The sequence below is a fragment of the Syngnathus floridae genome, chromosome 4 (genome assembly GCF_059516105.1).
Source record: "Syngnathus floridae isolate MCC-2025c chromosome 4, RoL_Sflo_1.0, whole genome shotgun sequence".
NCBI classification, from domain to species: domain Eukaryota; kingdom Metazoa; phylum Chordata; class Actinopteri; order Syngnathiformes; family Syngnathidae; genus Syngnathus; species Syngnathus floridae.
Window position 1 is genome coordinate 6,611,996 of NC_142416.1, and position 24,358 is coordinate 6,636,353.

The window sequence follows — 24,358 nt, forward strand, 5'->3', positions numbered from 1 at the left end:
AAGAGCAAGAAATGAGCAGCCTCTCTGCAGCTGAAGACCCCAGTCACGTCTACTTCCACTCACCACTTACCGAGAGTGGCCTCTTACCAAATCGACCACGTTGAACATTAACAAAGGGTAGTATGTGCTTTTCTTTATATAATGAAGTAAAACTGTATCTTGCTGACAACCATCTGTCAAATGTTTTTTTTCTAGGGAGTCCTGTTGACTGCAATGCGAGTCAATGTATTGTTATTCTGACACATGATAAATTGAGTGGTAATGGGATGTCAGTTTGTCAAAGCTTTGTAAGTCTCATATTTAAGTGCACTGTATGATTGAATAGCTAAAGACATGCACTATTTTAGGCTAAACTTAAGCTGTTGTTAAGGAAGTCATTTTTTATATGTTTTGTGGACAGAATCAGAATCAGCTTTATTGACGAAGTTTGTGCATGCCAAACAGGGAATTTGACCCCAGTTGATCTCAACCTCTGTACAACATTTAATTGACTGACAAGATTCAGGTAACTAACAACATTTAAGTGGCGAGAGCAGGATTTTATTGCCCAGTAATATCTCTGAGTCTCTATGAGTGGTGTGACAGCCTGGGGGAAAAAGCTATGTCTGTGTCTGCTGGTTTTGGCGTACAGTGCTCTGTAACACCGTCCGGAGAGGAGTAGTTTGAACAGACGGTGACGGTACTTACATTTAAACAAGCTGCAAACAGTATGTATTGCCCAGGTTAAAATTATCAAAAACTACTGTATTGGCCCGAATATAAGACGACCCTGATTATAAAACGACCCCCTCTTTTTCAAGATTCAAGTTTGAAAAAAGACTTTTTGATCACCAAATTTAATTTTTATACAGAAAATGATTACATCTGAAACAAATGATTCTAACAATATATTCTAGAGAAAAAGCATGCTATTTTGCCTCATTCAAATCATGCAAAAACTGTCTATCGCATCTTAATATCTGATCATTTAAATATGTAAACTAAAGTGCAATCACATTTGTAAATGAATGGCTTCTGGTTTTTGAAATGTAAATAAACCAATCTTCTGTGATAAAACAACAAAATTGCAATAACTGCGTTAACCATCAAAGTGAAGTCTAACTGTAACTGTAGTCTTGAAACAAATCTGAATAAGGAAAAACATTGCAACAAAATAATGCAAACTGCTACCGCTATTGTTGGGGAGCCTGAGGACTGTATAGGGGGTTGGCTCGGATGATTACCGTATTTGCCGGTGTATAAGTCGACTCGGTGTATAAGTCGACCCCCTAAAATTCGACGGAAATTTACGATTTTATGATATATCCTTTGTATAAGTCGAGCTCAATTGTTGCATTATATTAAACTTCAAAATTCAATCAGAAATATGCGAAATTTATTGACGAAATGTGTTCAAATTCCGGGAGGCCGTGCGCATGCGCAGTGGCCGGAAATAGCTCCAGCCGAGCGGATTGGCTGTTTATAAGCACCGCGGAGGAGATCGCGGAGCCTCATTCGACTTCCAGCGGCCGGCGAGCTCGCGCACGCCGCCCGGCACCACCGGGAGGCCGGAAATAGCTCCAAGCCGAGTGGATCGGCACTTTATAAGCACCGCGGAGGAGATCGCGGAGCCTCATTCGACTTCCAGCGGGCCGCGCATTCGCGCACGCCGCCCGATTCAAATTTTCTAAGTGCCAACGCACAATGAGATGCATGAGAAACGGCCTTGGTTACCATCACATTTGAAGCGATGAATACGAAGTTAAATTTTATGACTCGGTGTATAAGTCGAGGTCGATTTTTTTCGGTCGATTTTGGATCGAAAAAGGTCGACCAATACACCGGCAAATACGGTATGCTCTTTTCGCCCCCGGGTGTCGGTCAGAACACAGGAGTGAAGACGTGGTTCAGTTTTGATTGCTTTACTGAATTATTGGCAAAAAAGTAACAGGCACTGTGGGTCATAGGGGCATACAGGCAAACTGCTAAAAGGGTATAGGCGCACGTTTGGCCGTAAGGATCTGAGAGCAGGTGTGTGTAGTCTACATGGGTGAGTCTTTGTTTGTGAATGTGATTCTCGTGTGTGTGATTATCAGGGATGAGAATCTTCCGCGGATCCGCGGATTTCCGTATTTCTTTTTACGTCGGGAGTATCATTTTCGTGAATCGTGTATATCCGTTGAGAAAATTGTTTTAATATGGGGGTGGGGCTGGCAGCAGTCTTGCGACAACAGCCACCTTATTTTCGGCAGCATTTTGGCGCTACTTTTGTCACATCATTTGCCTACTCATTTGCCTAATTAGCAAACGTTCTAGCCAGCAGGGCGAAAGTTTTAGAGAAAAAAGACGAGGATCGTCCCAGGGAAAGAGACAAGTCGAACGAGATCAGGAACTGCTTCAGATGGGCATGGCTCGAGAGCAGCGTAATCTTACAACTCAGAACACAAAGACGTCCCAGTTCTCGAACAAATCGGTATTGGAACAAAAAAATTCAAGATTTTTTTGCTTCGGATGTCGGATGAAATTCGGTTGTTGAACCTTGCGAGATGAGCCGAGAAGACCCGCATTCCAACTGACTCCATTCATTATTACATTCTCGTTACTCTGAGGATTGCATCAACTCAAGTCATGCCTCCAAAGAAAGCAAGTGGGAGCAGTAAAGCCATCGTAAAACACAAAGACGCTCCTAAAGCAATGCGACAGTGAGCGCCCGGTGCGCTGCGGTTGGGCGATTGGACTAAATTAAGATCCCTGCGCACTGAGGTCCACTTAAATTTTGGAAAGTACATCAGGACTTTAAAAATATTTTCTAAATTTCAGCGACTGCGCTGCCACAATAATGCGATCAGCGCGGTGCAGTTGCGCAGTTGGCGAAGCACTACGTATGCGCGTTAGGTGCTGCACTGCAGTTGCATGATCGGACAAAATTAAGCTCCCTGCTTATTTCAATGCAAAAAATATCGTCTTATATTCGGGCCACATTAATACCGTTATTAATGTTATTGTCCTTCTGGATTTGCCACAACTAATCAGCATTAGAAAAATAACGCTTCCCAGCCATATCAGTGATACATAGTCTATCTAACCTTGGCTGGTCAGCTGATTTTTGAAACACAAAAGCTGTTTGGCATGCTTCTGCAGGTAATTTTGCTGATTGTTGTATTTCTCAGCAAATTACTTAATTCGAGAAATAGGCTATGCATTGAAATTTCTTACGTCTATATCTGTGCCGTTGAACTAATGGCTTTGGTGATGTGAAAAGACACGTAATGTCTCTGACCGATGACAGCCATATACGTGTCATGTTTTTGTTTATGATCAATAAAAATTGCAACACAAATAACCATTATTATACAGATTTAGCATCAGAAATATAAATCTGTCTTTTTATAGCCATCCATGGATTATGTTTACATAAATCCGGGACTCCTCAGAACTATAACAGAACAGGGGTGTCAAACTCATTTTTGTTGTGGGCCGCATTGTAGTCATGGCTTCCTTCCTCTTATGGGAATAAGGCTGCAGACTGGGCACTACACTCATGCAGTTCCTGTGTGACAGGGCGTTGTCATAGGTTCTGAAGGCGTCTTTCCTTAAATTACTCATACCAAGTACAAAAGCATTGTTGGAGTCAGAAATTGTCGGTAATTGACAACACACGACAGAATATTCTCCTTATCATATTCCAGCCAGGGGAATTTCGGAGTCCACAAAACCACAAATGTGCGCATTCTTTTTGCTTCATTGTCTGATTTTTCAGAACACTTTCCGGTCCTATCCGAGCTCTCATCGGGCAGTCGGTGGGCGACACCCTGAACTGGTTGGCAGCCAATTGCAGGGTACACAGAGACGAACAACCATCCGCACTCGCACTCACATCTACGGGCAATTTAGAGTGCTCAATCAGCCTACCATGCATGTTTTATTGGGAAGTGGGAGGAAACCGGAGTGCCCAGAGAAAACCCACGCAGGCACGTGGAGAACATGCAAACGCCACACAGGTAGGGCCGGAAGTAGATTTGGAACCCGCACCCTCTGAACTGTGAAGCGGACGTGCTAACCAGTGCGTCACCGTGCCACCCCAACGCAAATTCATCTGTGAAAAAATACATGAATTAAATAAACAAATAATTAAATATAATTGTTTCGCACGTGTAATTTTTTCTATTTTATTAATTTACCATTTAAAGTGGTGGCTTTTCCCCCGAAGGGGTTGCCACAGCGAAACACCCGTTTTTCTGTCCAGATGATTTGCATGAGAAGTGTTTGGCACAGTTTTTACGCTGGATGCACTTCCTGACGCAACCCTTTGCATTTACCTGGGCTTGGAACGAGAGACGCTAACATGTGCTATGGCTGTATATGGTTCCCTGACCAGGAATTGAACCCTGGCCGCAGGCGGTGAAATCTCTGCATCCTAACCACTGGACCATCAGGGAAATTGACTATTGAAAGTGAGTGTTAGGAATACTTCTATTCTAACCAACTGCTTTGCTTCCTACTCATCTCCCTTCAATTCACTCAGTGCTTTGTGAACATGTGGCTGGCTCATTTGTGCGGTGTGAGTGATAGAATGAGCGAGCGAGTAGGTGCCTGCTGCACATGTAACACACAGACGGACAGTGCCTTCTCTCATCTTCAGCCAGCCAAGTTATTGGGTATATTTTTTCGGCATGTCGGGCAGGGGGTTTAAAATTAGCCCTAGTGAAAAAGTACAGAGCCTGTGTGTCCTGGGTCGTCTCGGGGTTTCTACCGGTAGGACCTGCCTGCAACACCTCATCAGGCGTGCAGTAGGCATCTTAATTAGATGCCCGAGCCACCTCATCTGGCTCCTCTGAACACTGAGGAGCACCGGCTCGACCCAGAGTTCCTTGTGAATGACAGAGCTTCTCATACTATATCTAAGGGAGAGCCTGAACACCCTGCGGAGAAAATTCATCTTAGCCGCTTGTTGATCAAGTTGCCTTTCAACGCAGCTCCTTCTTCACCACGGCAGACAGGTACAGAATCCGTATCATAGCAGGCTGCACTGATCAGAAACAGAATAGTAATTCAGTCCAACTGCAGGTGAGCGAGAGCGCAGGATTTCACTGCGCGCTGACAGTTATGGAAAACATGGTCGATTTCAGGCAAAACACTTCCACTTTTGTCCATATGGTGCCGCCATAATCAAGAAAAACTGAAGCCTCCTCAATGTTGCTTGTAAAATAAAAATAATAGTACATCAGATTTATAGGCCACTTCTCCGAACTATCAATGACTCTCTTTATTATTTATACACAGACTCTGGTGGTGGTAAACTAAAGTTAAGTAAACTTAAGTAGCCACAGCTGCCCTGGGGCAGATTGACGGAGGCGTGGCAGCCAGTGTGTGTCTCCAATCACCACCAAACATTCGCTCACAGGCATACACACCAGTGTGTGTGGCACTGCAGACAAGCTGTGTGACGTGCCTAGCCCAAGGCACATGACTCGACAGATTGTGATTCGAACGGCCGACCCTCCGGTTCCATGCTGTAATTCACGTCATTTCTCACTGGATACCACCAACCTACTGCAAATTACTTTTGAATTACTCCAGTACTCATTCATATATTTTTACAAATAGTAATCCCTCGTTTATCGTGGATAATTGGTTCCAAAAACCACCCGCGATAAGTGAAATCCGCGAAGTACGGTACTTTTTTTTCTTTTTTTTTTTTTTGTGTGTCAATAAATGTATATGAAACCATTTTCATATACATACATACATACATAACCAATTGCATATTTTATTATTATAATATTAAATTATTGTTTCAGACATGTAAATAATACATTAATAGTATAAATAACATACAGAAAATTTTGTATAAATATTGAAAATATAAATATTATACGTGTGTGCGTGTAACATGTTAACACGAACTACTGGGCAGGCTAACGAGTTAGTGAAAAGATGCTAATTCGCGAGCAATATTAAAATAATAAAAGACTTGCAATATTTCAGTTTATTTATTTATTTATTTATTTATTTATTTATTTATTTATTTATTTATTTATTTATTTATTTATTTATTTAGCGAATGCAAAGTCCCTGCTGAATGGAGGGTGACTAACCTTCCTTTAAGTCTGTGGAGAGGACACACTTCTATGATGTGTTCCATGGTTTGCTCCTCTCCACAAGCACACAGTGGGGTGGGGCTACTGCCCCATTTGTGAAGGCTGGCCAAGCAAGGGCCATGTCCAGTCCTGAAACGATTGAATGTGGACCACTGTCTTCTTGAGAGTTTGGTGCCAGGGATCTGATGGTTGGGGTGTGGCACCAAGTGTTTGTTTGGGACCTTCTTGGACTCCCATTCCATTTTACAAGCCAACTGGATGGTGAAGTCCGTTGGTGGGGTGTTCTTCCAGATTGGTCGTCTGGACGGGAGTCGAGCAGTGGGTGGGTTGTAGATGTCTGTATACTAGATCGGTAGATGGGGAGAGTCCTTGATCTTTTGAAGCATCATATGAGTGGCTGCTTCTTGCCGGATATGTGTGTGTGTGTGGGGGGGGGGGGGGATGTTTGATAGGACAGGAAGCCAGCGGAGTGGTGTTGAGCGGACAGTCCCGGTTATGGTCCTGATGGTTGTGTTGAACTGGGTGTCCACATAGTGAGTGTCGGGGGACCTTGACCAGACAGGGGCACAATATATATATATATATATATATATATATATATATATATATATATATATAATATAAATAGTCATCCCTCGGTTATCGCGGTCAATAGGGACCAGAACTGGCCGTTGTCAGGGTCCGGGAGCTTTCTCCTTTCTTTCCACAGGTGGCATCCGTGACCAGGATGGCTGCCACTGATCAGGCTCATCAAGGGGAGGCTCTTAAGGAGCTTGCGGTCAACAACTCGTCGCCTGAGTGTTAGACGATGTTGGTCACTTGTACAGCTGTTGAAGCCATGTTCCCTACCCTGCTCGCCTACGCCACGACTCCTGGCTCTCTGCTCCTGGACCCCACTCGCAGATCTCCGGTAAGATCCACTCCTCTCTGGCGACGCTTCACGCCCTGCCACATCAAGGAACCCGCCTGGCCACTCCTGTTTCAAAACCCGGCTCAACTACCGACCGTATCTCAATAAATCCTTAACGATCACTTTGGTCTCTCTGAGTTCGTTCTGCATGTGGGTCAAAACAATTGCCTGCACCATGACAGAAAATTCAGGCCAACCAGACCCAGCAGAGGCACTCAGAAGGACCCTCACAAACCAACAACACCAGCTTCAATCCCACGAGTCCAATCTCCGAGCCCTCCTGGACCAGCAGCAGAATACAAACCACCAGCTGGAGGCACTGGCGAATGGCGAATCTTCGAGACGCCCAGGTCAGAGAACCCTCCTCTCCGCCAGCTGGCGCCACCAAACCTTCAGTCACGCAGCAGACTCTGCGTTCTGGCGAGGTCCGTTCCCCCAAGCCGGAGAAATTCTCCGGAGAGGTTGATAATTGTGGCGGTTTTCTTCTCCAGTGCTCCTTGGTATTTGATCGCTCTCCCCAGTCTTTTCCCTACGACAAGGCAAAGATCAAATTTATTTTGGGACTCCTCACAGTGAAGTAGGCTGAGGGCCATTTTTCTGACTGCAGGCATTTTAGGTGCTCTTTTGAGGAATTTTTGAAGGAATTCAAACTTTTATGATAGAGACCAACCAGACCGGAGCATCTCGTCTTTTATGGTCACTTTAACAGAGTAATAGGCCCATAGCGGATTTTTCGATTGAATTTTGCACCCTAGCAGCCACTTCCGGATGGGACTCCGAGCCTTAAAGACAGCTTTTTTTCAAGCCTTAGATGGGTCCTTAAAGAACGAACTGGCGATCCTGGAAGAACCGGAGACACTTGATGACCTAATAGCCTTGGCTATTTGGTTAGACAACCGTATTAGAGGGAGACGAAAGAGCTCACGATGGGAGAGACCGGTGGCGAGACCGCAGCCTCCTTCCGAAGTGAGGGTGATTCTCATATAGAGTTTGTTTTAGGTTCCCGTGTGGATTATGATTCACACAAACAGTACATGCTTTTTAAAAAAAAAAGTTTCAGTAAGAATCTAAACGAAAAGTAACTCATCCCCCCCCTGTTGACACATGATGTGTCACAATTGCTGTTGCCTTAAAAAGTCAGTCTAGTAAAACAGGTTTGTTATTGATATGGTCAATAACATCTTTATCCATTATCGCACCTTTTGTCGTCCACTTTCATTTTTCCAATAATGGAACATTGTTCTGCATGTCTGTCAGTATAATTCTTACTATGAGTTGTCCTCCGAATCTATTAAATAATGCTCAGGGCCATGTTTCCCTGCTGCCGCTTCTTTTACTGTATCTGGGTTTGCCACTGCAGCATAACCTGCCTGTGTACCTGGCTAATAAGGAGTGGCCAACAAGTTTAAGTATGGCAAAAAAATCGACTGCAACGTCTCTCTCCCCACATTAAAAATGTAATCCTGCAAAATAATTAATTATAAAATGTACCTGTAATTTGATTACATTTTTCTTTTACTGTAATAAAATACAGTTACTAAAGTTATTGTGTATCCTGAATACGTAACACCGGTGCATGTATTCCAAACCTCCCCAAGCCTGCAGAGTAGCAGGCATGACTTTACCTGCGCTCTGCATCTGCCCTCTGTTTAGTTGAATCTATGGCTCTGGGTAGATTATTTTGTTGAAAGCAGTGTCAGTTTAATGATGGGACCATAACAAACACGCGTGCAGTACCCACCCACCACGCCTCTCTCATTTTCCAAATGACGAAAATCCGTCACCACAGCATGCATTATTTTGTTTGACATACTCTTTATGTCGAATGCCCTTCCTGGTGCAACCCGGTTCTCACAAGGGTTTGTGACTAGCAGTGGCTGGAATTACCGAAAATCTATTGGGGGTTAGGTGGCTCAAAAGCTGATAGCGGCTAGCTGGATTCTCGGGGACCAATTCAAGATGAAGAAACTGCAGCTCAACCCCCTTGAAGACACTGCCAGGACAGTCGCGGGCACCTCCGACATCCATTTTTTTCATTGATTTTCATATTATGTATTACTTGTGCCCTCTCTGCATCCATTACAACCTGGTGATCCTGAAAGGGGGATCCTTCCATCTGTGGTCCCTTCTCAAGGTTTCTCATTTTCCCCTGGCAGGGTTTTTTTGAGTTTTTCCTTGCCCTTTTGGGAGCTTAAGATCAGGGGATGCTTTGAGAATAATTGTCAATTTTGGCTATGTGAAGCCCTTTGAGACTGTTTGTGATTTAGGGCTATACAAATAAACTTGACTTGACTTGACTTGACTATTGAGTTTGCTACCCACATACTTGTTTATCAAAACACCCACTCATCCCCTCACAAGAAGAAGAAAAAAAAGGGCATAGTTAAAGTTTAATTTTGACTTCATGACAATTTTGCGAAGTTCTCAGAGACTGTGGCTGCATGTAGACCAGGGTCTGCATAATCCCCTGGCCTTGTCTGACTAATGAAGAACAATTTTATTCTGTGGTTGAAAGAAATGAGCCTTATTTTTTTACATTCAAATTATTTTGAAAGTGCATTGCAGTATTTAGTATATTCAAACTTTTATCTTTACCATGCGAGATGTGAGTGAAGCCTTCCACTTTTATACACTGATATGCTTTGGGTTTGTGATCCAGAGTGCACTTACTGTATCAGCGTAGTTTAAATATTCATCATTATCATCTTGAATTTGATGAGACTGGACATGTGTAATATTACACACAATGAGTGTTCTACTCTTGCAAATATGAGGTGCTCATTGGTTTTGAAGACAATGAACATAAACTGGATTATGCCATTGCAAACAGATGAATAAGATATTGCAGCACCCTCCTTTGGAGTTCATTTTTTAAGTAGGAGACTCGACAGATTGTTAACCTCACATGAGAGAACTGGCACCCTGAGGGTAGTTCGCCTCTCTTCTTTCAGAGATGAGATTTTTAAGTACAACCACTCACTGTCAGTTTCTACTGCTGTCTGCAAAAGTTACTTTTTCTGAGCCGGAACGAGACACTGAAAGTCCAGAGCCCCAGATTTGAACATAAATTATAAATTAGGAACCTTACGATTAGTAACTAGATTGGTAATATGACTATCTTGAATGTGAATTTTGAAAAAAATCTGTGTATATAGAAAAGTGATGCACGAACTAGATTGGTTAGATGAATATCCTGTATGTGAATTTTGATAAAAATGTGTGTATGTAGAAGAGTGATGCGGAAAACGAGCTTTGATTTTTGTTTAGAACAAGAAAAGATTTGTGTTACATAATACAATCAATAATAAAATGTGTCTGCTGCAACTTACAAATATACCACCACGCAGGTGTTAAATCACTGATGTCAAACTCAAGGCCCGGGGGCCAGATACGGCCTGCCACATCATTTCATGTGACCCGCGAAGACAAATTCTGCATCGAATTTATGTCATTAGTAAAATTGCAAATTGTCTTCACTTTTAAAAATCATCTTTTTATAATATCTGAAAAGTTTGTTTTGTAGCTTACACTGTATATAATATGAGGCGTGCATATATTTATTTTGGTTGACAGTCATAATGGCCCTCCGAAGGAAACTATGACTACAATGCGGCCCGCGACAAAAATGAGTTTGACACCCCTGGTCTAAATGATGATCTTCAGTCAAGAAAAAGAATTGCAAGTTATGCAGCCATACAGGTTTATGACTGTGAGGGATACTGGATTGACTACCCAGTGAAAACACATCTTGTGGAAATTTATCATATGTTTACAGTTATTTAGAAAAATAAATTACATACTGCTGAATTTATTCCATGACATATCTTTTTGTACGGTCATATGTTTTAAAATTTGATCCAAGCCTCTGAAACGGTTCATTTGATGTGTTTTCTCATAGCAGGAGGCGTCATCATCACAACCTTGTCTTCAACCTGCCAATTCTATGTGCTGAAAAAGATTGTTTCATCTCCCAGTAAAGCAGATAGATGTCTGGATCTTACACTGAGAGAGTGACAGACAGCGAGACCATTTTTCAAACAATAGCAACAAACCACCCACACAAAACCTCATGCCTGGGAGCATCGTTCGTGTGCACACCCAAAATGCAGGCACTTGGTAACCCCAATTATGACACTAAACAAATAGTTGACTCAGTCTTTCAACAAGTATATACCGTAATTGCCGGACTATAAGGCACACCGGATTATAAGCAGCACCAGCTAAAATTCAGGAATATTTCAATTTTTTTCTTACATAAGCCGCACCGGGCTATAAGCCGCACGTGCACATGAGTTTTTTACAAAGAAAGACAGTACATAAAAAGCCTTTTTAACGTTTTAATAACATACTTGAACATGTCTTTCTAAACATTGCCTGTGACGCAGCAGTAGTACCGCAGCAATGCGGAAGTGTGCACGCGAGTTATTAGCAAAGAAAGACTGGACACAGAAAGTTTTTTTAAAGCTTTAATAACATACCTTAACATTTCTTTCCAAACACTGCCTGTGACGCGGCAGTAATACCGCAGCGACACGGAAGTAACACAGCAAAGTCACTGAGACGCGGCGGTAACACAGGAGCAACACACCAGCAACACGGTAGCACAGCACTAACAGGGCTGGTAGAAAAAAACATACCAGTAAAAGTAAAAAAAGAGCCGTCTTCATCTTCCTCCTGTGCACTGAAACCGTCGAAGTCTTCCTCCCACGAAGCGCTAAATTATATTAAACTAGCGAGCGACACGTATAGCTTAAAAGCGGCATCATATGCATTTCTTTTATCCCCCATAATGACGGTTTGTGTATAAAAGCTTCCTGTCTTTGTGTGAATGCGGGTGTGTGCGTGATGCGCGAGACGATCACGTCTTCTTCGGCGCATTATCTCTTCTTCGTCTGTCTCGCTCTTGCTTCCTGCTAGAGCGCCCCCTGGAGACCGGAGGCCGTAAAAATCCATAAGTACGCTCCAGAGTAGACACAAGATAATGTCATCAACATCGACTGCCTTTGCCTTAAAAGCGGCATCATATGCATTTCTTTTGTCCCCCATGATGACGGTTTGTGTATAAAGGCTTCCTTTCAGTAATGTCCGTCTTGATCGCGCTCTGCCAGATGCGCGAAATGTAAACAAACTAGCGCGTCTTCTTCGGCGCATTATTTCTTCTTCGCCTGTCTCACTCTTGCTTCCTGCTAGAGCGCCCCTTGGAGGCCAGAGGCCGTAAAAATCCATAAGTACGCCGCGCCGCCGTTTAAGGTTCAAAGTAACCTTCTGAATAAAATGCATTAAAAGTTCACATTCATTACAACTTGTTTTTGGTGAGCAAAATGTCAGAAGAATTGACTTTAAATGCTGATTGATAGGGTTTTAATACAATGCAGATGGTCCAAACAGCGCCACTGCTTTGTGTAATCTCTGAGTGATATGGCAGAGTAAGAGAAAGGGTTTAGAGCACAGGTGTCAAACTCAAGGCCCGGGGGCCAGATACGGCCCGCCACATCATTCTATGTGGCCCGCGAAGACAAATTGTCCATCAAATTCGTGTCATTACTAGAATTGCAAATTGTCTTCACTTTTAATAATAGCTTTTTTTAAAAATATTTGACCAGTTTTTACTCGTCTGATTTGAAAACGAGTTATTTGTCAGTTTGTTTTGTAGCTTTTACTGTATATAATAGTGTTAAGAGTAAAAGTGATCAAGTCATCACAAAAATCATGAAAAAAATCTTACATAAGCCAAACCTGACTATAAGCCGCAGGGTCCAAAATTTTGGAAAAAAGTCACAGCTTATAGTCCGGAAATTACGGTAAACATCTCAACATAAAAATAAAATACGAAAGTATTAATTAAACACCTGCCATTCGGCCCTCCTGATCGTCTCATGAGGCACACTATACACATCTTCCAGTAACTGTTTTTGTCTTCGTTTGCATCATTTCACAGTCTCCATCTAGCAGAGATGGAGACCGAAGAGACAGTTTGCAACAGACTTATATCTTTTGGGCCTTGTGACCCAATTTTAACTGTTCATTGTTTTGAGCTCAGAGTCAAACTCTTTGGAGCACCTATCTTTGTATTGTTGATCAGTTGACAAACTCCAAAGTGCAGCTCACTTCTATGCTTTTTAGCCCCCTGGCAAAACTTCAAAAAAGTGAGGAATACACGCTCAAGTACAATTTCATCTGATGACTTCTGGTGCTTCACTGTTTTTGGTTTTTGTTTTTTCAGTCGACCAGAGACGCCTTTCTGCATAGCCTTTATCTATCCCCAATGGGAAAGTCATCATTATCGCAACTTGTCTGGGAAAAAAACAGTCCTGCTCATTCTTCAAATGGCCCTGCGTACGACAAACATGCAGCTACATTGTATCTCTGTGGAAGTAGCTGAGCCTTGCTCTCACAGCTGAATGCAAAATACATAGCAAAAATGCTCCGTATAATGCTTATAGTTTAACATCTAAGAAACATATTTTAACTTAGTTGAGTGCACAACGGCCCCTTGCCGCTCCTATGCAAACCTTGGTATTAGTTAATATATTCAGCTAGGGATGGTCCGATCCACTCCACAGTATTGGTGTTGAGTTCAAAATGACTGGATCGGTATCGAATTGTTTTATGTTTTTATGTCTACTTTACTTGATTGTATAGTAATTTACTATTAAATGAATGACAGTGAAAAATGCGATCCAGATGTCTCTATAAGCAGGGAAGTCTTGAGCGAGTGTGCCACCGCTGCCATTTCTCAATCTGGCTTGGATCCTTTATCATTATATTTAAGAAAAAAATGGGGGAATCTCATCTGCCAGTTTTGCCAACTAAAGAGCCGACAGCCCATGGTGCTCCCCGAATAGACAGTCAGACTACCGCTGGAGACGAGGCGACCTGGCTGATTCTGCAAGTAGCATGATACTTATTTCAAAGATTAAGTTGTGCAAATTTAGCCTTTGTTTAAGCCTTTGTATGATCGCAAGCACCTGTGTAGTGGGAGGGAAACTCAAAGACAAAATTTTAGTGCTCTGCATACTGCCAATCCAGCCGAGGCATTCTCCCTATCTGCCGTCACCATAGTTAAAAAGAAAATAGTAATCCTGGTGTAATATCTGATATCCTGTCCAGCTTCTGTCATTTTCCTCAAAATGTGAACTCACTTGGATGGTATGTTGACGGATACAGGCTAGTTTAATCGCCATGCTCCATTGTTCATCATTGATGTTCTGGTGCTACTTAACTGCTAATGTGGCTGCGTAAAAGGGATGTACCACGTGGTGTCTAGACTATAAGCAAATAATTCAACTCAGGACACCCTTAGGTCTACACACTCATTTGAATATAACAATTCCTTCCACATTGCAGGATAAAAACTGTCAAAATCAAGAATAAATAAAAGTGAATTTTAAAATGAATATTAAGAATATGGGGGCGGCTCGGTGGGGCACTGGTTAGCACGTCCGCTTCATGAACGGTGCGGGTTCAATACCACCTCCGGCCCTCCCTATGCAGAGTTTGCATGTTCTCCCCGTGCTCGCGTGGGTTTTGTCCAGGCACTCCAGTTTCCTCCCACATCCCCAAAACATGCTTGGAAGGCCGACTGAGCGCTCCAAATTGTCCCCAGGTGTGAGTGTGAGTGTGAATGGTTGTCTGTCTCTGTGTGCCCTGCGATTGGCTGGCAACTGGTTCAGGGTGTTCCCCGCCTACTGTCCGATGACGGCTGGGATAGGCTCCAGCACCCCCGCGACCCCCGTGGGGACTGAGCGGTTCAGAAAATGGTTGGATGGATGGAGGCCTGGACCACATACAAGAGGCATTTAAAAACCTTCTAGGTACGTATATCACCAGAGATGCTTCAGAAAAATCCTCAGGTTCAGTTGGGAAGATTACCCCGCCTACTGCCCAGTGACTGCTGGGATAGGCTCCAGCCTGCCCGCGACCCCCGTGGGGATGAGCGGTATAGATGATGGATGAATGGATGGATGGATGGATGGATGGATGGATGGATGGATGGATGGATGGATGGATGGATGGATATTAAGAATATGATTGAAAATTTAGAAAAATATATGTGTATTTTGACCCCGTCCAGTTGTAGCATGCTTTCCTCAAGATTCATTCCTTCAGCGCAGATCCATCGGGGGTGCGGGACAAGCAACTGTCAAAATAGGGTTTTCACAAACAAATCTTTTTAGATCGGATTATCTCTTATTCCTTTGATTATTTGAGTAGTTTGTGTAATCGTCCCACTCTCCCTCCCCCAATGGCACGCACACCTGATCCTCTTTTTCTTTATCTTGTTTTGTCTTTTTATTGGGGAGGGTTGGCTAAAAGTTTTGGATTGAAAGCGCTGATAGGGGCATGTCGGCCGCCATGAGTGGGTCCACTACTCGCCCGAACCACACACGTGAATTACATTGTCCTGCTTTTTATTTTTGTTGTACACATTTTCTAGAATCCATGTCGCATCACACTCACAATGCAAGCGAAGCCTAGAAATGCCTTATGGCAATTTTTTTGTTTTTTTTAAAATGCATGGACCGTGTTTTGAATTCAACTTGGTCGAATTTTTCCCAGCCCTATATTAAAGTCCTGTTGACGGACGAATTATTTATGTGCATGTGCTCTACTAATCATGCATTGCCTGATGGGAACGTCACGCCTGCTGACATGGCTGCCACGTAGGCACATCTGTTAGTCTTCTCTAGTCTGTACTGAACATCTGTGACAGCATCGGCACAACACGCATAAGAATCTCTGTGTTATTGCTTGACAGCGCCACGAGACAAGAGTGGGCAGTTCTGGAACGAATGGACTTTAACAACCACTGCACAAAGAAGCGGTTTGAGTGGACCGGATACTATTTTCTGTCAGTTATATCCGGAGACTGTCGGTTCTGGGTCCATTAAATGAAATTTAGTTTGTATTGATTAAAGAGTGATTAATTGTGAATATGTACTCATTAACAATTTAATGCATATTTTTTCCTAATTACTAATGGCATAAACTATGGATACAAGCTGCAACTTATTGAAACAAAATTCACTGCTTCATAAAATGCCATTAAACTCGTTTATTTTAATTGATGTTAACATGTTGGTGAAGCCCCTGACAAACATTTCAGTTTCTCACATGGCCTCTTGGAAAAACTTCTTACTAAGCAGTAAGACCAAGATGCCTGTGAAGCCCACCCTTTTGGTGGCGGTCCCTCCATGTTTATCCACCGCCACAGGTCAGCATGATGGTTAGCACTTCCGCCTAACAGTTGAGGGGTTCCAAATTAGAATTCTGTGCTTGTGTGTATTTTTTTTTTACTTATCCCAAATCAAGAGCTACTATGACTTTTTAATGGCCTCTTCATTTGTCATTAACTTAAGCACATTTAAAGGAAATTTGTTATTTTAATGCATAAGCAATACAATGGTTAACCTATACTTACATGCGTATGATGCGATAAATCATATTGGCTGTTCAGTTAATGTTTAATTATGGCAACACTTTGACCTTGGAAACAAATTATTGTGATTCACTTTTTTCCAATGTAGATTTTCCAACATTTGGAGGGTGGCAAGCATTCTGCCAAAACATATATCCGCCGTTTAATGTTTCACTATATGTGAATAGATGAATAAAAGAACAGCATCATCTGGACCACATTGTGCGGGTTTATTGGGGCACTTGAAAAGAATACCGACCATCCCTGTGTACCTGTTACTGATGTACATTTTCCATAAGTGATAACAACATAGATGTTCCTTCACTGATTCTCTAATACAGATATACAAGATGACTGACTGTCTGGATGGCTTGGTGGATTTATAGAACTATTATACACTGGAATATAAACATCATACTATTTGGGAAATAGTTCAATATGTTCATAAGATATTTACCCTTTTGGGTCTGCCTTAATTAAAAAAATTTGTCAAAATCCTGGTGACGATGTTGTAATCGGTCAACAAGATTATTTAGGGAGTTTTAGGAAAGAGGTCTTAAATTGTCAACATGTCCTTGTCCCCTGCCAATGGGGGGATTAGCCAGGGGGATCGGGGAGTGTGTCTATGCATGAATCAAAGCCTTGTTCAAATACACATGCACCACTCTGGTTTTAAATTAGACAAAAGGAAAACCATCAAATTCTTTTAACATGTTTTACATATCCTCATTTTGGAGATTTTAAGGAAAGCTACATATCACCAGGTAACAGCTGTTTTTGTTTTTCACAATATAACTTAGCAGACACCGGAGGTAGTAATGACACATTACATAGCTTGAGATGATAAAGGAAAAGGACACAGGTGTGCACAGGCATTCTTAATTTTCAAGTAAGACCAGATCAGTATAATTGGATTTCTATTCTGAGGATTTGTGATACAAAATTAGAATGTTAGAAAAAAAATGCATCTCCAAAGCAACATCAAACAAATACATCAGTGTATTTATATCATTATCATATGGTATTGTATTATAAATCAATCATTAAATAAGTCAAATTCAGAGTATATTTGGAAATACTGCTCATTTGTTCTGCCAATATGTATTGAAATGCTTTGTTTAATACACAAATCTGTTCTACTAATTTTCATTTAAAGATTAGGAGGACTCTAATCCAAAATTTTTACTGAATATTGGAAGTACAGCTGTGGGCGGCCAATAGGCACTACTATCGTATATTATAATGTCACTCTACCTTGGTGTGGTCTGAGAAAATCTAATAATCATTCACCAGATTGCACTACTAAACTGTTCAGTATGCTAACCATATGATACTTCTACAATTCTTGTTTGTGACTGCATGTTGTGACATATACTATTTTTATGCTTTGCTACTTAAATGGTCATCGGCATAGGATGCTTCATTCATGTCAATTCAATTCCGTTTAATGGGCACATCTATATAAATGGAATCTTGATTTTAGTCTTTGTTAACACCATTTCCTTTGTGTATAAATCAGCTACAAGGACAAGAATCTTTGACGTACACTATTGACTTGCACACGCACGTTTTATCAATTTTTTAAAATCCTCAATGATTTTATTGATTATACAACACATACAGCAGAACTGCCATTAAACCTAGAATGTTAGTACCACAGCTTTATTGATCTTGCAACGGAATCTCGTTGAATGGCCCTTTAGGCATATTGGAAAGTGTGAATCAGCAAAAAAAAAGCACAGGTACTGATACAGAAAATAATTGTCGAGAGCCTGTAGAATGCCTGCTGCTCAGCCATCTTTCTGACTTGTTTATGAATCCTCTGTGGTGTAAAGGTTAACTGTCATCAGATAAGCCATTGATTTCACTTAGTGCGCCCTGCAATTAAACAACCTTTGGCTGTGTGCGATCACTGACTCTTATCGATCCCAAAGCTTGTTCACTTATGTTTGACTCTCACTGGGCAACTGTCAATTCCACAACCTGATTACCTCGACACCTCACTCTACAGCGATAACAACATATCCAGGGCAGGTTTTCCAAAGACATTTAAAACAATAAAACATTTGTATTGCATATAGTGTGAGATTTAACATGTGCTAATTTTACCGTTCTTTTGGCAGTTACTGTAGTGTAGTTGTTTGTATGTCTACCTCACAGGTGAAATGATTTGGGTTCGAATCTCGGCTTCGGGCTTCCTTGATTTCGATGTCCTCTTTTGTTTGCTTGGGTATTTCTCATAGCTTGCTTTTGTTCAGGTTCCATAGTCTTGCATTAGTACAGTATTAGTAGTTTCCTATGTTTTGATTTTGTTTTGGTTTTGTTTCCTGTCTGGTCATTTTTTTTTGTTTTTTTTTGTTTTGTTGACACGTGGCTTACCGAATGAACCCCCCACCACGCCGTGAAGTTAGCTGGGTTTCGGCTAACGCGTGCAGATCACAGCGCGGAGCTCTCCGGAAAATCAAAGGGAGGTGGTCTCTGATTCTACATTAATGAACGTTGGTGTACTGATGTCACACGTGTGTGTGTGTGCCATCAGCGCACAGGGCGTGTGATGCGTCAGTGCAGTAGTGTTGGAGTAGTAGTGCCTGTAGTTTGTGCATGCTGCATGTTGCCTCTGCTTGCCCCTTTTCTGCTTTCAGCTACCGCCACCAGCTAGCCCTCTGTTTCCGGGGGTGAAAAGAGGAGCCGAGTGCATAAGCCTCCTCAGCCGGTACACAGCCTCTCCATTGCCAAGACTTGCATACGCCTCCTCGTGGCCACACACGGTAACTGGCACCTTGCGGTCCCAGGCGAAGTTGTGCAGGATCTCAGAGCAGCGGTGGGCCCCAGAGATGTGGCATGTAGGCCCACGGGCGTGTGGACACGCCCTACTGCCCATCAACCACTGTGGGTAAACAGCTCCAGCTATGGGTAAATAGTGAAGACCTCAACGGTGGACCAGGCGGAGGATGATGGCTGACCTAAGGGGTGGCGTCACAACGGCTGGGAAGGCGGATGAAGGCTGCAGCAGAAAAGGGTCACCAGTCGTCTTGGTCTCCTTGCCACTGGACTCTGACCCTGATCTGTCAAGGACAGTGTGGTGACTGTCTGTGCACCAGTCTCCCCACTCTAAACAAAGTCACACACAGGCGTCTTTTTCAGGGAATCCACCTTACATCCCAGATTAAAGTCCTGTGGCGACCAGTAAGTGGCAACGGGGGCAGGATTGTGAAGTCAGGAAGCCCCTAGTCACAAGCTGGCACATCAGGCGGTAGATGTTAGATGATCGTTGGGCTCTTGGACCGAGGCAGAAGAGCTCTTTGGTAGCTGCATCCACGACTGAGCAGCCCTTTTTAGGATCCACTCTGCTCACCCCTGTGGGGGAAGGGGCTAGAAAAGGTGCCCTAAACATAGCCTGCCTCAAACCTCCCGACTGGATTACCGCGTTCAGAGGGATCACCAATATGCGGTTGAAAACACAGAAACATGAATTTTGGAGCATGGAATGTGCGCACACTAATGGACAGTGTAACCAGTGATAGGCCGGAGAGGAGAACCGCCATCATTGCCAGGGAACTGCACCTGATGACCCTTCGTCTGGTGCTGCCCAACAACCAGACGGCAATAGTTCTTAGTGCTTATGCACCTACCCTCATTTCCGATGAGGACACAAAAGAGGCCTTCTATGCCTGTTGGGATGAGGTATTGTCAAAAATCCCCAAAGAGGATAAGATTAATATATTGGGAGATTTCAATGCCAGAGTGGGCCGTGACCACCACCTCTGGAAGGGCACCATTGGAAAAGAAGGCATTGGAAACATCAACTCCAACGGGGTAACCGCATAGTGAAGTTTGCTGACGACACGACTCTGGTGGGTCTCATCACGAAGGGCGACGAGACTCAGTACAGGTCGGAAGTTGACCTTCTGACCACGTGGTGCAGGGACAACAACCTCCTGCTGAACGTCAATAAGACCAAGGAAATCATTGTTGACTTCCGGAAGGGTCACACAACACACCTGCCGCTGATCATCGACGGTGCTGTGGTGGAGAGGGTGAGCTGCACCAAGTTCCTGGGGGTGCACATCAGTGAGGACCTCTCCTGGTCCGCAAACACCTCGTCACTGGCAAAGAAAGCTCAGCGCCGCCTGTACTTCCTGCGGAAGCTCAGGCGTGCATGTGCTCCTCAGGCAGTCCTGTCTACATTCTACCGTGGCACCATTGAGAGCGTCCTCACCAGTTGCATCGCTGTCTGGGGTGGTAACTGCACTGAACAGAACTTGAAGGCCCTGCAGCGCATAGTGAATACGGCTGGTAAGATTATTGGTGCTTCGCTCCCCTCCCTGAAGGACATTTACGCCTCCCATCTCGCCCGCAAGGCAACCTCGATTGCCAGAGATGTGAGTCACCCGGCTCACTCTTTGTTTGACCTTCTGCCCTCTGGGAAGAGGTACAGGAGCCTGCGCTCCCGCACCACCAGACTCGCCAACAGCTTCTTTCTCCAGGCTGTTAGGGCCCTGAACTCGCTGCCCCCTTCTGCGTAGCGTGCGGCACTGTTGCGCTATTTTCGGGAATGTCTGCTGTACGTGCACTTGCTCCTTTTTTTTCTGCTCCTCTTATTTATTTATTTATTGTTGTGTTATTTATTCATTATGTATTCAGCACGCTTTTGTTATACTTGTTTACTTGTTTGTCTGTAGTGAGCCATGTCTTGTCACCGTGGGATAGGGGGGAACGAAATTTCGGTTTCTTTGTGTGTCTTTGGCATGTGGAGAAATTGACAATAAAGCTGAGTTTGACTTTTGACTTTGACTTTGTTTTGCTTCTTAGCAAATGTGCTCAATACGACCTTATCATCACCAATACCATCTTTCGCCAGAAGAACAAACTCAAGGGCTCAGGGAGACACCCTCGCTCTAAACAATGGCATCTTATTGACTATGTCATAGTCAGAGCAAGGGATCAGCGCGACGTGAGCATCACAAAAGCCATGATGGATTCAGAGGCCTGCTGGACAGATCACAGCCTGATATGATCCACAATGTCCATCAGACTCAAGAGGAAGAGGAGACTGCAAAAGAAGCTGAGCCGGCAAAGATTAAACCTTGAGACCCCGAATAAAACTGCCGCCCTGCAGCTGTTTCAGGTCTCTCTTGGAGAAAGCCTCAATCAGGAATACCCTGAGGACATTGAAGAACACTGGAGCCTGCTCAAGTCTTCCATCCTCGACACCTGCAGTGCCACTCGGGTACAAGGCCAGAAAGCATCAGGACTGGTTTGATGAAAACGACACAGATATAGAACAGCTCATCTCCAAGAAAAGGGAAACCTTTCGTGTCTGGCAAAATGACATCACCTGCACAGCAAAGAGACAGGCTCACTCCAGAGCCAAGGCTGACGTCCAAAGCCGGGTGAGACAGATTAAAAACTCCTGGTGGACAGAAAGGGCACTGGAAATCCAGAGTTTGGCAGACTCTGGTGACACCAGAGGCTTTTTCAGTGCTACCAAGGCTGTCTACGGCCCAAGCCATCGCGGCCAAAACCCCCTGCGCTCTAAAGACAGGCAGGAGCTGTTGAAGGACAATGAGTCCATAAACAACCGGTGGAGAGAGCACTTTCAGGAACTCCTCAACCGTGACTCAGTCAGATTTCCTCAGTCACATCCCTCAGGGTCCCATCAGGGAAGACATGGGTGAACCTTCCACTTTAGCAGAGGTCCAAGATGCCATCAGGAGCCTGAAGAACAACAAGGCCTCTGGGCCAGATGGGATCCCAGCTGAGGTCCAAAAGGAAGGTGGACTAGAGCTCCAGCGCCACCTCCATTCCCTCTTTCTGAAGGTCTGGGAAAAGGAAGTACTCCCCTCGGAGCACAGGGATGCTCTGACAGTGACCATTTTCAAGAAAGGGGACAAACCGGATTGTGGAAACTATAGGGGCATCTCACTCCTTTCGACAGTTGGAAAAGTACTTGCTCGTGTTCTTGCCAACCGCCTACTGCCACTGTCTGAGGAAGTTCTCCCAGAATCGCAATGCGGTTTTCGCCCAGCTAGAGGCACTGCAGACATGATTTTTACAGCACGCCAACTCCAGGAGAAATGCCGTGAGCATAAACAGCCTTTGTTCATGGCTTTCATAGACCTGACAAAGGTCTTTGACTCGGTGGATCGCCAGGCCCTATGGAGCATCCTTCTGAGGTATGGTTGCCCGGATAAATACGTCAGAATACTGCGTTTATTACATGACGGAATGACAGCCACAGTGCTCAACAACAGCTCCTTGACTGAGCCTTTCACTTTAGAGACAGGGGTCAAACAGGGATGCATCATTGCACCCACCCTGTTCTCTGTCTTCACTGCCGCCATACTCCACCTCATCAACGAAGAACTACCACACGGAATCCCAATTTGGTACAGAACTGATGGCAGGCTCTTCAACCTTAACAGGTTCAAAGCCAAAACCAAGATCAGAACCACCACAGTTGTGGAGCTCCATTATGCAGACGATAATGCCATTGCAGCACACTCTGCAGAAGACCTCCAGGGCATCCTGAACTCCTTCACTAAGGCATACAGAGCCCTGGGTCTGACCGTGAACATCAAGAAGACCCAGGTGCTACATCAACCCCCACCCAACCAGCCATCTACTCCGCCCATCATAAATGTGGACAACACTGCACTTGAATATGTTCACCACTTCCCCTTCCTCGGCTGCCTTCTCTCCTCCAAAGCGGACATTGACTCTAGAGGTCAACCATCGCCTGAGCTGTGCCAGTGGAGTGTATGCCAGACTCCGGAAAAGAGTCTTTGAAGACAGAGACCTCCGGGCTGACACCAAGCTCCTGGTTTACAAAGCTGTGGTTCTCCCCACCTTACTTTATGGGGCATAATCATGGACAACCTACAGAGGCACCTAAGAGCTCTTGAACAACACCACCAGAGAACCTTGAGGAAAATACTCAAGATCAAATGGGAGGACAGACGCACAAACATCAGTGTTCTGGAGGAAGCCAGGATACCGAGTATCACCACCTTAATAATGCAGCACCAACTCCGCTGGACAGGACATCTCATCCGCATGGCTGACACCCGCCTCCCCAAACAGATGTTATACTCCCAGCTGGAGAGAGGTCCACGAGCCCCAGGCGGGCAAAAGAAACGTTTTAAGGACAACCTCAAGACCAATCTCAAGAAATTCCAAATAACATCTCAGGACTGGGAGCGCATCGCCTTGAACAGGAACTGCTGGAGGTCAGCGGTGCAAGAAGGTGCAGCACATCACGAAAAGGAACTCTGCCGTGTCGCAGAAACCAAACGGCAACTTTGTAAGGAAAGACAAAAACAGGCTCCAGCACGACCACAACCCACCACCACTTTCCCCTGCCCACACTGCACAAAAATATGTGGATCCCTGATCGGCCTCTACGCCCACCTGCGGACCCACAAGTCATACTCGTCCCGAGTGACCGCCGATGATGATGATGACTGATGTCACGGTGTTGAAAGAGTTTTGCAGCCCTCTCCTAGTGTTTATAAAACACTTTTCGTAAACTGCCGGCCGTTCTAGTCACCACGGGAGTTCTCCTCGATCGTCATGGCGGCTGTTTACATTCCACCACACACACGTGCGAGTGAAGCCACGCAGATGCTGGCTGACCAGGTGACAGACATGGAGAAACTTCTACCAAATTCACTAATCATTGTTCTGGGTGATCTTAACAGGGCGAACCTCGCACACAAACTCCCCAGATACAGACAGCACATAACGTGTCCCACCAGAGGGGCACAGACACTGGACCACTGCTACACTGTAATTAAGGATGCATACCACTCTGTGGCTCGTGCAGCTTTAGGACTCTCGGACCACTGTCGAGTTCATCTGATCCCAGCCTACAGGCTGAAGCTAAAAACTTCTAAGCCTGTGGTGAGGACTGTGAGGAAGTGGACAGTGGAGTCAAGGCAGGACTTCCAA

The 24,358-nt window shown here is 44.1% G+C and overlaps 1 pseudogene; it reads left to right on the top strand.

The window, feature by feature from the left end:
• The first annotated feature begins 21,380 nt into the window (after window positions 1-21,380).
• On the top strand, window positions 21,381-22,457 carry LOC148398645 (uncharacterized; annotated as a pseudogene).
• The last annotated feature ends 1,901 nt before the right edge of the window (window positions 22,458-24,358 follow it).